The following is a 12,276-nucleotide window of genomic DNA, read 5'->3' as shown; positions in this document are numbered from 1 at the left end:
GGTTATTTTTATCATTACTGCGCTTCATCATTTTACGCTTATCACTCACCCCAGTTCGGCAGGTGAAAGAGGTCGTATGACGTCATCGGTTTTAGCATATATCGAATCTTTATTAAGGAACTAAATACATTTTTATGATTAATTTACATTACAATATATATTATTAACTTGTTTGATATTGTTTATTTGTTATATATTAATATATATTTGAAAAGAGCTCTACAAAATCTCATTTTTGGAACAGAACCATCAGCTTGCGTCTTCAATCTTTCCGAGTGAAAAACAAGAACAAACCCTACATATATTCAAATTAATCGCCTAAAAATATGAAAATGCTTCAGATGAATAAATTAACGTATATTTTATTCATTGCATTGCTCTAAGCACGCTCTGGTGCTCATATCACTCGATGTAAAGATAAATACATTTAAGTGGTTTCCTGGCAGCACATTTACATTGACAAGGGAGGCTCAGTGGGGTGAATGAGCGTCTTTTGATTCGTTATTGTCGAAGTAATTGCCAATTACTGGAAGAAGCGAATGGAAACCGAAAGATAAATTAATTAACATGGCATTGTTATTTTAGGATAGTATTTACCGTGGGGTAATTAACATTAAGCCGTCATCTAAGGCAATTAAATAAGGCTGCCTCCCTCTACCTGTCAAAGGTCAGAGAAGCTCGAAGCTTATTTAAGCTTTTTTATTTGATTATTTTAATTAATTCCTTCCTACTCCCTAATTACGAGTAATTAACTTTATTACAGGTTAAGGTTATTTTTCGTTAGACTCCAGCCACCTCCCGCTTTATAATTTATATTTTTCTTGGGTAAATCACATCAAAACAAATGTACTATAATACATAACCTTCATGATACCTAATGGCAGAGGAAATAAGGACTTGTAAGATGGGTATACCAGCCACTTGCCCCCTCCATAACTAATACGGCAAAAATGGAACCAGCCTAGGTTATGTTAGGTTGTTATATTTCGGTTCTTTTAGTGCCCTATCATCTCTTGGCCATTTCTGCGTGTAAAACACAAAATGGTTTTTCATGCAAAAGAAATGAAGCAACTAACTACTGCTTGAAATGGCTGGCTGGAGTCTTCCGAAAAATTACCCAGGTTAATTACGATATTAATACCCCTGGCTACCCTTAATCAACCCTGGATGAGGCTGTGTGGCTAGAAGCCTTTGTGACTTAGGGCCCTTTATCTTTGAATGGCCGAGGACGTCAATTATAATTAATTACTAATAGTAATAGTCATTTATAGTAGGTAATAGTCTAATTAGTAGTAATTAATAGCAGTAGCTGAGTCCTGGTTAATTAATAGCAATTATTTAGGCTTGTTTATTTAGTTTGGCTAATATTTACCTTTGGAATTAATTAATAGTAATAGTCAAATTAATAGTCATTCATAGCAATAGCCGAGCCATGGCTAATTAATAACAATTATTTAGACATTTTCATTTATTTTGGCAAAGATTTACCTTTGGGTATTGGTGAGTGGGCATATGGGCATAGTAACAGGCCTGGGCAGAGCGATACACAAAGCAGTATTAGTACCCTAGGTCAGAGTATTCAGTATCAAAAGAATTCCAGGACAATTTTGGAGTAATTTTGGGCAGTTTTGCTTGAGGTTTGGTCTTGTAAACTTAGGCCTCGTCTATAGGCTATTTTTGTCATTTCAAAGCCTAAATTGTCTAATTATCAATAATTAAGTCTTATTAGGGTACTGGTAGGCTGGGTTTGAATGTTGGACCACTAGGATATGACCTTGGGATTCTGCAGGATTTCTAGCTATTTAGCACATTATATTCAAGGATGTTTTGGTTTTAATTGACAGACAAATGCTCGTTATGTCGCGTGTCCTGTATATGGAAGTATCCAGCTTATAATCTATAAACTTTAAGTTAAAAGTCATATTAATGTATTTATCATATGATTTTGATATGACATTTTAACTTAAAAGTTTATAGGCTATATAGATACATCCAATTGCAAGTTAGTTAAGTTGCTACCCTGTATATGGAAGTATCAGCCTATAACCTATGGCTTTTAGAGTTAATTCGTCAAGATATTTATCTTTTGTACATGTGTTGTTTTCAATTTCAGCTGACTAGCTTGGTATTAGTTTTGTCAGTGGTAAAAAAAGGTTATGTTGCTAATTACTAATGGTTTATTGCCTCATAGCAGCTGTATAACCTAGAGTGCGCTATGCAGTTTTGCGATCAGACTTTTTGTCATGTGATTTGTGTCGATCACCTTTTTAAAATGGTGTGTACAAATTCATTTTTACAGACACCACATACTTCAGGACCTTCAGTTGTTTAGCTTTTAAGTCATTTCTATGCATCCATAAGAGACAGTTTAATACAGTTCAAGGGATTTGATAGATTGGCCATCTGACTTTACTTTCTAAAACAATGACCGTGTTATAATATTGATGCCACAGCCTGCTAACAAAAAGCTTTTTGTTCTGTCACTAAATTCAGATACAACATTTGATAAGTTATTAAACACAGCATAGATAAGAACTTGCCCATAGCAAAACCATTAAGTGATCTATTATTTCATATATATCCATCTGAGATAACCAGTTATAAACATTGTCAAAAAAGTTTTTATAAAACATTTGGTTAAGCAGGATGTACCATATTGCTTTGATAGTAAATTAAGATAGCAAAATCAGGAAGTCCAAATACTTGTAGTGCTAGAAATTCAGAATTGCAAATAAACAAATTAGGTCAGGTTTTTGCTAGGTAGTACGTAAGAGTAAGTTTAAGACCTCAGGTTTGTTAGCTGTGAAAAATGAATTAATTTAAGATTTGTCCAGGTGGGCTAATTGTAAAATTTGTAAAATTATTATTGTGATGTAAACTTCATTCTGTTTGTATGAAATCAATCAGTTCATTTTTGATTAGCACGCTTACGAAAAACAATAAACCTTGTCAGATTTTTTAGGAAATAAGAGTACTGTATATTGTGATCAGATACAACTTGGACTGTGTCAAATGGATTTTGTAGATGTATTGAAATGACTTAAAATTCGGTGATAACGACTGTAGCAAAAGGACCTTACTGCTGTTTCAACCAGGAAGATCGATGTTGAGAAAGCCAGTATACTGTATTCGGCCTTCGCAAACGGACAGAACTCATCTATTGAAATTAGTAAGTTTATGAATATTATGAACTTTGTTTCTTATCTGAACTTTGTTTCAGTCTTTGAAAACAGGTCATTAATCATATTCAAAATAAGGGGTCAACACAATTGCAAAAGTATATTATTGGATATGTTGGTTGTCAGTGTTTATGAATGCTGTCTGTCCGATTTTATATATTTCATATATAGAAGATGGGAATAAGTCAGTAAGGTTTATTCAGTACTGAATATGCTGTACCCTCCAGAAGTGTCAGATTAACTAATATATAAGTGACCAGGGTTAGGAACTGTATCTTTAGAGTAACTTTTTGAACTTTAGCCTGTAGAAAATGCTATATCAAATCTAGAAGAGGGTCGATTCCACTAGGATTTGCATATTTGGTCGTCTCGTAGACAATTAGGTGATTGGATCTTGATTAGCATTTGAAGGCAGATATTCTCGACAGGTGGCACTATACAGAGACTGTTATAAGTTCCAACCATTAAAAATAATGTGGTTCTATATAAATTCTGCAAATTAGTGTCTCAAACAGTATTGTGTTAAAAATAATGCAGTTTTATATAAATTCTGCAAAAAAAATGTCTCAAACAGTATTGTGTTTGTTGTATTTTGGGGAAATAACTTTCTGAAACTGTCAGATATTGTGTCAAGTATCTCTCGTTCTCTCGCTCTCTCTCTTTTAGTCCCAAATACCTTCTTTGTTGAAGCCCCAAAAACAGTCTTTGCATTCCAGTAATACTACAGCATGATTGTAAATTATATGCATATTCATTCCATGTCCTAATTACAAGGAATTTATGGCTGTTTCAGGAGTCTTCAGCTGCAACTATGAATTCCTTTTGCTGTACACTTAGTTCTAGTCTCTCTTGCGTGTTCCACCCTCTTCTAACAGGTTTTTCTTGGTGCAACTGTGAGATTTGCATCTAGTTTCACCTTTAAAATTGGAACCTCAGAACTTCAAGGGAAGGTGCAATGCTTTCTACCCTAAAGCAGTTCTGCTTGTATTTTGTCATTTAATGACATTTTTATCTTTATTTATTATTAGGTTAATAATTTATTTTTTCTTTTCTAATTTATTTCCTCTTTTTGTATTTCCTGTTGCCTTCTTCTGTTGCTGCTTTCAAATGAGCACCGTATTCCTTGAAAGGTTGAATTTCAAGTCAATGGCTCCTCTGGGATTTTAAGAGAAGGGTTCTTCATCTTCTGAATATTTTTTAATTATAATAAGGGTGAAACAAATCTACAGTTATGTATATGTACATATATTTAAAGACAAATCTGTACAGAAAGCTTTCGGGAAGCCATTCGATTCCCCTTTTCAATCTGGTTGAAAAGTGGAATGGAACAGTTCCCCAAGAGCTTTGTCTGTAATTATATGCACAGTACATATACATAACTGTGGCTTTGTTTCACCATTTCAAGACCCATGCTGCTATGGGTATTTTTTAAATAATAACTTGTAATGATAATTTACTCTCAATTTCCCTTTTAGCACTGAATGACCTCAGTTCCCATTGCTTGGCAATTGGCCAAATTTTATATTCCTGTTCCCCCACAAACAGATTTTCTCTGAGAATTAGGAACAAGAAAGTACAGAGAAATATTGCTGTGTTGAATCTTGGAAGAGTTCCTCAGAACAGCAGAAGCTTACTCTTCAGTATTGTTCAACATGAATGTGCCACCATAGGGGTATAGTGCCATCAGTGCACTGTAGGGATCACTCGAGGTTCTTTGCATTCCTCTTAGTGTACCTCCGTTCATATTCCTGTTCTTCCACCTTACTTTTCTATATATCTGCTTAATTACAATTTTGCATTCCAACGGGGTGTACGCTGCATTCCTTGCTTGGGTTGGAAAACAGAACCCAAGCAGGCTTGAATAGTGAAGGCTGAAATATGAACAGAGAACTACCGCAAGAAGAATACCAGAAGACCCTCGATGATCCCTGATGCACTGATGGCACTATATGTGGCGTCATGTTGGTGGCCTGAAAGTAAGCCTGCTGTTCCTGAGTGTCCAACACAGCCTTCTGTGCTCTTAATTCTCGGAAAATCTGTTTGTGAAGGAGTTGAGAATAAAAAATTTGACCCAGTGCCAAGCTGGCTCAGGAACTAGTCACTAAATGCAAAAGTAGCTCATTACAAGTTATTATTTAAAAATGCCCATGGCAACGTAATTTCTTTAAATATTGAGAGCACAAGCCTGTATATGTACTGTACTTATATAGTACAGACAAAATGTGAAGGCTGAGCCCTTTTTCAACCAGATTGAGAGAGAGAATCAAATGACTTCAACTTTGCAACCTGAATTTATATTTTGATATATGTGCATATACATAACTGTGGTTGTCTACTTATATGCTGGTAAAATATTCGGAAGATGAACACTATATCATCCCGGAAACCATTGACTTGAAATTCGACCTTTCGGAAATACAAATAACTCATTGAAAACGGCTGTGAAAGAAGACAAGAAAGCGAGAATAAGTAGAAAGAAAAATAAATTAACTAATAATATAAATAAGAGATAAAAGGCGTAGTTGATATTAAAACCAAGCAGGCTGCAAGTGGCTGTGCACCTTCCACTGAAGTTCTGAGGTTCAATGAGTGACTGAGCAGGCCCTGAAAAACAGGTAGAAGTGTACAACAGCAGAAATTTGGAGGCCAAAAGGGAAGAGATTTACTGAGCTCCTGGCTGGCACCATAAGTGCCCAGCAGTCTAGGAGCATGGAATAGTGTACATATAATTTACAGATAAATGCTGTATGTTACTAGTACAGGCTATTACTGAAAATGACTGAACTAAGAAAACGAAGGCTGGGCCTGACACAACTATCTGTTTAATTTCAAAGGTATTTCTAACTACAACAAACACACTGTTGAGACATTTTTGCGAACCTGTAAGGCTGCATTATTTTAACACAATGCTGTTGAAGACACTAATTGCAGAGATTTATATAAACCGCATTATTTTAATGGTTGGGTTCTCAAACGATCTGTATATTTGTCGAAGGCTTATCTGCCTTCAAGTAATCAGATCAATCACTAATTATCTTACGGTTTTACGACAAATATGCAAATCTGAGTCGACTTCCTCTTCATTTGACGCGGCATTTCTGAGCTAAAGTTCAAAGGATTGCTAGATACGGTTCAACCCTGGTCGCTTATATTAGTTAATCTGATAACACAGGAGTACGGCACTATTCAGTACTGATAAACGCTGACTTATTCCCCATGTACTATATGAAATATGTAAAAATCGGACGAACAACATTCATAACAATGACGACAACTAGTGTACGTCAGTAATATACTTTGCAATTGTGCTGACCTGTGATGTGTTTGTTTTCGTCAAACAAAAGTTCAGACAAACAAGTTCATAATAATGTAAACACAGCTCAATAGATGATTCTGTACTCATTGCAGGCCAAACTTATTTCTCAGCATCATCTTCTGGTGGTATGATGGTCTTACAGATCGACCCTCACCAGGCCACAAATGCATTTCAATCTCACATCTACAAATTTCATTGACACAGTCCCAGAGGTGTAATCACTGGCTGCTACAGTACTCTTATTTCTAAAAATATGACTAAAGTGTATTTTCAGTTATCACTCATACAGGCACTGAAGGCAGGACATCATTAACACACTTTACAATTACAGTAACCACCTGACAGATTTTAAGTGTACAGCAGCTAAACACAGTGCTAAACTTACTCTTTGTACTACTAACGAAACCTGACTATTTGTTGTTGCAATTCTAATTTAATGGCTGGTTTTTTTTGATTTCTTTATCTTGAGCCCACTGTCAAGAAATATTGCATCTGCTGTAAATGTTTAAGGCATGATACTGGATCTCAGATGGATATATGTATGAAATAATAGATCACTTAATGAACTTTGCTATAGTGAGTGTAATAACTTTGTGTTTATAACTTATCAAATGTTGTATCTATTGATGACAGAGAATGAAAAAGCTTTACGAACTGTGGCATCAATATTACCAACATGACTACTGTTTTAGAAAGTGAGATCAGATAACCAATCGTAATCACTGAACTGTATTAAACTGTCTATAGATGCCTTAAGCAAAGAAGAATCTAATGTGATTGTCTGTAAATAGTCTACGTATCTTTTATTTTAAAAAAATTCATTTTACAATCGTACGAATAAAAAATATTTCGATCTGCAAACCTGCAGCACTAATTCCTCAATTCCCCGGCGCTGTAAAAAATCCGTGAAAATGACAACAAATATATTCTTTTTTGCAACTGAATCGGCGAAACAGAAAGGCGCACAACTATAATCAAAATAATATCTTGACGTGACTTTAACAAGCTCATAGATATAGGCTGGACTCTTTTCCATGCTCACGGAAGCAGCAGCAACTAGCTTTACTGCATTGAAATGTGTGCAACCTATAACTATAAATTTTAAGTTAGGGAATCATGTCAAAATCATAGACATATATTAACCATGACACAACAAACCTGATATACGCTGAACATCTGCTGCCGAAACAGCTGCTTTAACAGCATTCCTCCGATTAAAACAACTGCAACAAACTATGCAAATCGTTCACTGTGTTAAATCAGTAACTACCAACAATAGACAATTACTAATTGAACAATTTGGGCTTTAAGTGTTAATATAGAACAGCTAAGACTATATGACCAGAGACTAAAACTGCTCCCATCGTCTTGTCTTAGTAGCCAGGCTGCTACTGCTTTGACCAGATCACTGCCCAGGCCTGTTATGCTGCTCTTGCTCTGGCTGCAAGATGGAAACTGCTTGAAATAATAGTAGTAAAATATTGATGACAAATATATAATGACTATTAATTTGACTATTATATTAATTAATTCCAAAGGCAAATATTGGCAAACTATAAACAAACTAATATTGCTGATGACAACCGGGACTTCGGCTACTGTCAATTACTAATTTAGGCTAGCCCACTATACTATATTAGACAGTATATTAAGCATCTCATGTTCAAAATAAAGAACCTAATCTGAAACTCTGTACATTTAAATAAAGTAGAGTAATGTATTGTTATTACAGAGGCCTCAGAGACTCAATAACCATTCCCAAGTGCCAACAACATTTTGCATGAAAGAAGCCATTTCAATTTTCATGCTGAGAAGAAAACTATTAGGTAATAAACACAAAAATACCAACTAGCAAACTTAAGAATTCCTGGTACAATTATACTAGTTTTTTTTTTTTTTTTTCTGCCTACTGACAGGCTACATTTGCGAAAGGTGAGAAAAGTATTTTGTTTTGATGTGTTGAAAAATAAATTGCGTTCTAACAGCTGGTAGTCAAAGTAGGAAGAATGGTAAAATGTCCCTACGCTAAGCGCAAATAGCTTCGAGCTTCTCATTACTGACGAAACGAGGCAGCCGCGAGCATGAATGTTGGCTTAATATTACCCCGCGACAAATGTTATCTACTAATGCCATGTGTATCTTTCAGTTTCCTTCTGAGTGAAAGCATTGCTAAATGTAACAATCCAAGAACGCTCCTGTCAATAACAAAAATTGCCGAAGCTGCACAGAATATGCTTATTACGCTCGGTATCGCGCTATATGGCAAAAGCGCGTAACGCGCAATGACAAACCGACCGACTATTCATTCGGCGCATTTCATGGCTTTAAACGACAACGAACATATGAGTTTTGTTTCGTTCACTCGGCGGAGCAGGCCGTATTCTTGTTCCAAAAATGAAGTTTTATCTTTCAAAATGTATATTAATATATAACAAATGAAACAATAACTCAGCGAAATTAATAATACCATAGCAATGAAGTAATCATGAAAATGTATTTGTGACATGCTTAAGGCAGCGAATCATCGACACCTTTCACCTGCCGAGGCTGAGGTGATGACTGGCGAAAACAAAATGATGAAGCATGATAAAAATAACCCATCTTTACCCAAAACGGTATATTAACGGTGTTTCCCATGGTGATTTAGCCACACGTTGCTATATGCGTATATGCTGGCCTGTAATTCTTTATGAAGCAAGCCGTACATATGCTACAAATGTTACCTGTGACCTTGCTGGCGAAAACAAAAACACCGATCGTCGGTGCACAATACAAATATCCAAACGTTCATTCCCCTTTTAAATATATATGTCACCTGTATCTGTATGAGACAGATAGATATTGCTAATACTTTACTAGTGTTACAGACAGTGTGAACATTCACATTTTTCATGAAATGTGACAGCAAACTTAACCCTACAGTACAGTAGAGGAAGATTTATACATATTCTCGTGACTTTGATGTGTAGATACCTCCAAACGTCATAACCAGTTCATTCCTATTTAATTAATGACATGACTTACATTGTTATAACCATTCTGTTCTTATGTTCAGGGTTTCTTTCGACCGCCAGCACTAAAACTTTCATGTATACTCGAACCGCAAATGTTTAATCTTCTCATGCGGTGAAAAAAGTCTTATCTTACCTGGCTCAGCTTTGTTCAACTCCTGAAGAGAAAGATCACTATCTAGTATCTAATTCATCTCTTCCAAATGTGTTTGTATTCATTCACTAATTATTTAATCTGTCAACACGACACAAAAATGCTGGCCTGATAAAAGATGATTGCACGTGAACAAAAATGCTTTGTGGCTGACTAAGCTTAACACTTGTTCACGCCAGATCACACACGAAGAGAGAGAGAGAGAGAGAGAGACAGTGCCGCTGGTTTCAGTTTGCTAAATACTGAATGTTTTCAGCTCTGCCGCAATGAAAATAAAGATTTCGAAAACTCATTTTAAGCTGTCTGTGATGCTATGACGACTCCAGTGACAGGACAATTTCCATACTGCATCCCATCATTCTGCAACACCGTGGCTGCTCATGAGTGAACAGTCAGTCAATCACTCTACCTAGCTCAGCACCGGCAAGCAACTTGGTTTCAATTAGTAACTGGCTGACTGCTACTTTGCAAGGCCACTGATATTTCAATTGCAAATCATTCATATTCTTCGAGGAAGTTTTGTTGATATTTGTTTTTTGAACTGAAATGAACAAGAATTCTCACTACAAGATTGAGAAGTTGGCAGAAAATCTGATGTTGCATTATTTATAAGTTACAGCTGGTCTGACTATCCACACATCTTTAGTTTTTCTATTCACTCTTTATCACAGAGTCGTTTATCATATTCAGTGCTGTATCTGCTGAGCTCTTTTAGATAGCATGCGCACTCTGTGTATTTGCCTGCACTCTGATCACTTTGTGAACATAATCTGGATTACCAGCCCAACATGACTCTACTTTCTTGTAATTGTGTGAGAAGAGAGAGGAAGAGAGAGAAGAGAGGAAGGAAGGAGAGAGGAGGAGAGGAGAGAGGAAGAGAGAAACCATCCATCAAAGGTCATCCAGAACTAACTCCAGTTTTCATTGCCTTTTCGACTCTGAAGCAAAAATGCTGGTTCACTATAGTTAGTTGATTATAGTAGTTCAACAGACTTATCTGGCTGTATGTGTTTACAAAAGACATTCCAGCATCGTGGGAGCTAGGCTGCCAGAATTTCTTGCTGGAATTTGGGGAAGTGGATTGTTGACTGGCAAGCTATTGCCAGAAGCGAAGGCAGTACTAAATCTTGCATTTCAGGCTGGTCTCCCTCGTGGAAGAAAGACATTTCATGACAGAATTGTCTGCAACATTACAGGCGTCAGTGGAAGCAAGGATTTTTAGTGACGACTTCTCTAAATGCGTCGTCAAGAAAGCCTGATCACATTTCAGTGGCGTAGTGTGGCTTGGGAGGTGCCTACTATGAGAAACACCAAAGCTTCGCCAACGCCCTGAGCCCTGAACATGATTTCTTGACATGAAAGTCGCTGAGTCACGGCATTGACTGCACAACTGTTATGTACAGGGTGAGGGAAGAGTTTTACCATTCACTGTCTCCTCGTTTCAACAAAGATGCTTTGATATGAACACTCTCTTAAAACTGGTGAGTTAGTTCACAAATCAGAAACACCTGACGTCTGTTCATATATGCTGTATTTTTGGCATTTCATTTGATGTGGCCTTAGACATTTGTCTTTCACTATTTCCATTTCCTTTCTCTCTCAGGCTCGAATGATTTGCGGCAAGTTCAAGCCGAAGTGACTCGATGTTGACTTTGCACTTATGCAATTCTCAGTAGAAGGCATTTGGCCTCTTGAATCTTTGGTGGTCATGCAGTGTGTGATCTATTGGACGGCCTGTTTGTGGTTGCGACTGGAAACAAACGTGGCTAACTGAAAGCCTATGTGAAGTAACAGTATTAAATCATAAAATTTAAAACGTGTAAACAAACTGTTTATACACATTGTAAGCTGGGGACAAAGCTGGCATTAACTAATAAACGCAAATCGTGCTCAAAAAACACACAAAGCATTCTACTTGATTTCAAGTGCAGGCGATACTGTATCGTTACAGTATCAACAAGCCACGGCTGGGACAGAGAACAGCGCACTGTGTTCAGTTTAGATGAAGACGAGATCGGCAGGCGTCAAAAAGCGATCGGTTTTCGAAACTTCGTCAATGCCGAATGACAATTACATAACAAGCATTACATTCCATTACAAGGTGTCTGGATAAGTTTAACAATTAAACTTTCAGTTTCTGGAGTGGCCTTGTGCTAATAAACTGCTATTGGACATACTTTAGTTCAATAACCTTCTATTCTATTTGGTCAATTTCTGCCTAGCTGAGTGTTACGACTCCCTCAGCTAACTCTGACAGCTTAAGACACTATATTATGAACATTTATTTATGGGAGATGAACTTTAGCCAAAGGCTATGTCAGTAACTGAAGTGGTGGTAAGAGACGAAGGTGAAGCACTGGAGAGCCTCAAGCTTTTGGACGAGCGCTAATTGTTGGGAGAAAGGCAGAATAACGAGATGAAAAGACAAATGGAGGTATTAAAAATGAATGGGGTTACCTTGGGAAGCAAAACATAACATTGAATACAGGTAACTTTTTATTTTATCACCGATAGATATCAGTTCATTTTCAAACTACACATTTGCTACTAAACTACAAATCCTAACGTGAAACAAGCTAATCCCCAAGCTACCACTTCTAACACCTACCAAACGAA

At 36.6% G+C, this 12,276-nt stretch overlaps 1 long non-coding RNA gene across 1 annotated transcript; it reads left to right on the top strand.

The window, feature by feature from the left end:
* The first annotated feature begins 461 nt into the window (after positions 1 to 461).
* Positions 462 to 2,800, top strand: LOC136853116 (uncharacterized). The gene is made up of 2 exons (XR_010857357.1): positions 462 to 667; positions 2,300 to 2,800. It is a non-coding gene; the product is annotated as an uncharacterized lncRNA (long non-coding RNA).
* The last annotated feature ends 9,476 nt before the right edge of the window (positions 2,801 to 12,276 follow it).

This window comes from Macrobrachium rosenbergii, chromosome 26, assembly GCF_040412425.1.
Source record: "Macrobrachium rosenbergii isolate ZJJX-2024 chromosome 26, ASM4041242v1, whole genome shotgun sequence".
In the NCBI taxonomy this organism is placed as follows: Eukaryota; Metazoa; Arthropoda; class Malacostraca; order Decapoda; family Palaemonidae; genus Macrobrachium; species Macrobrachium rosenbergii.
Note: the sequence above shows the minus strand (reverse complement) of the source record. Positions and strands in the feature narration are given on the sequence as shown.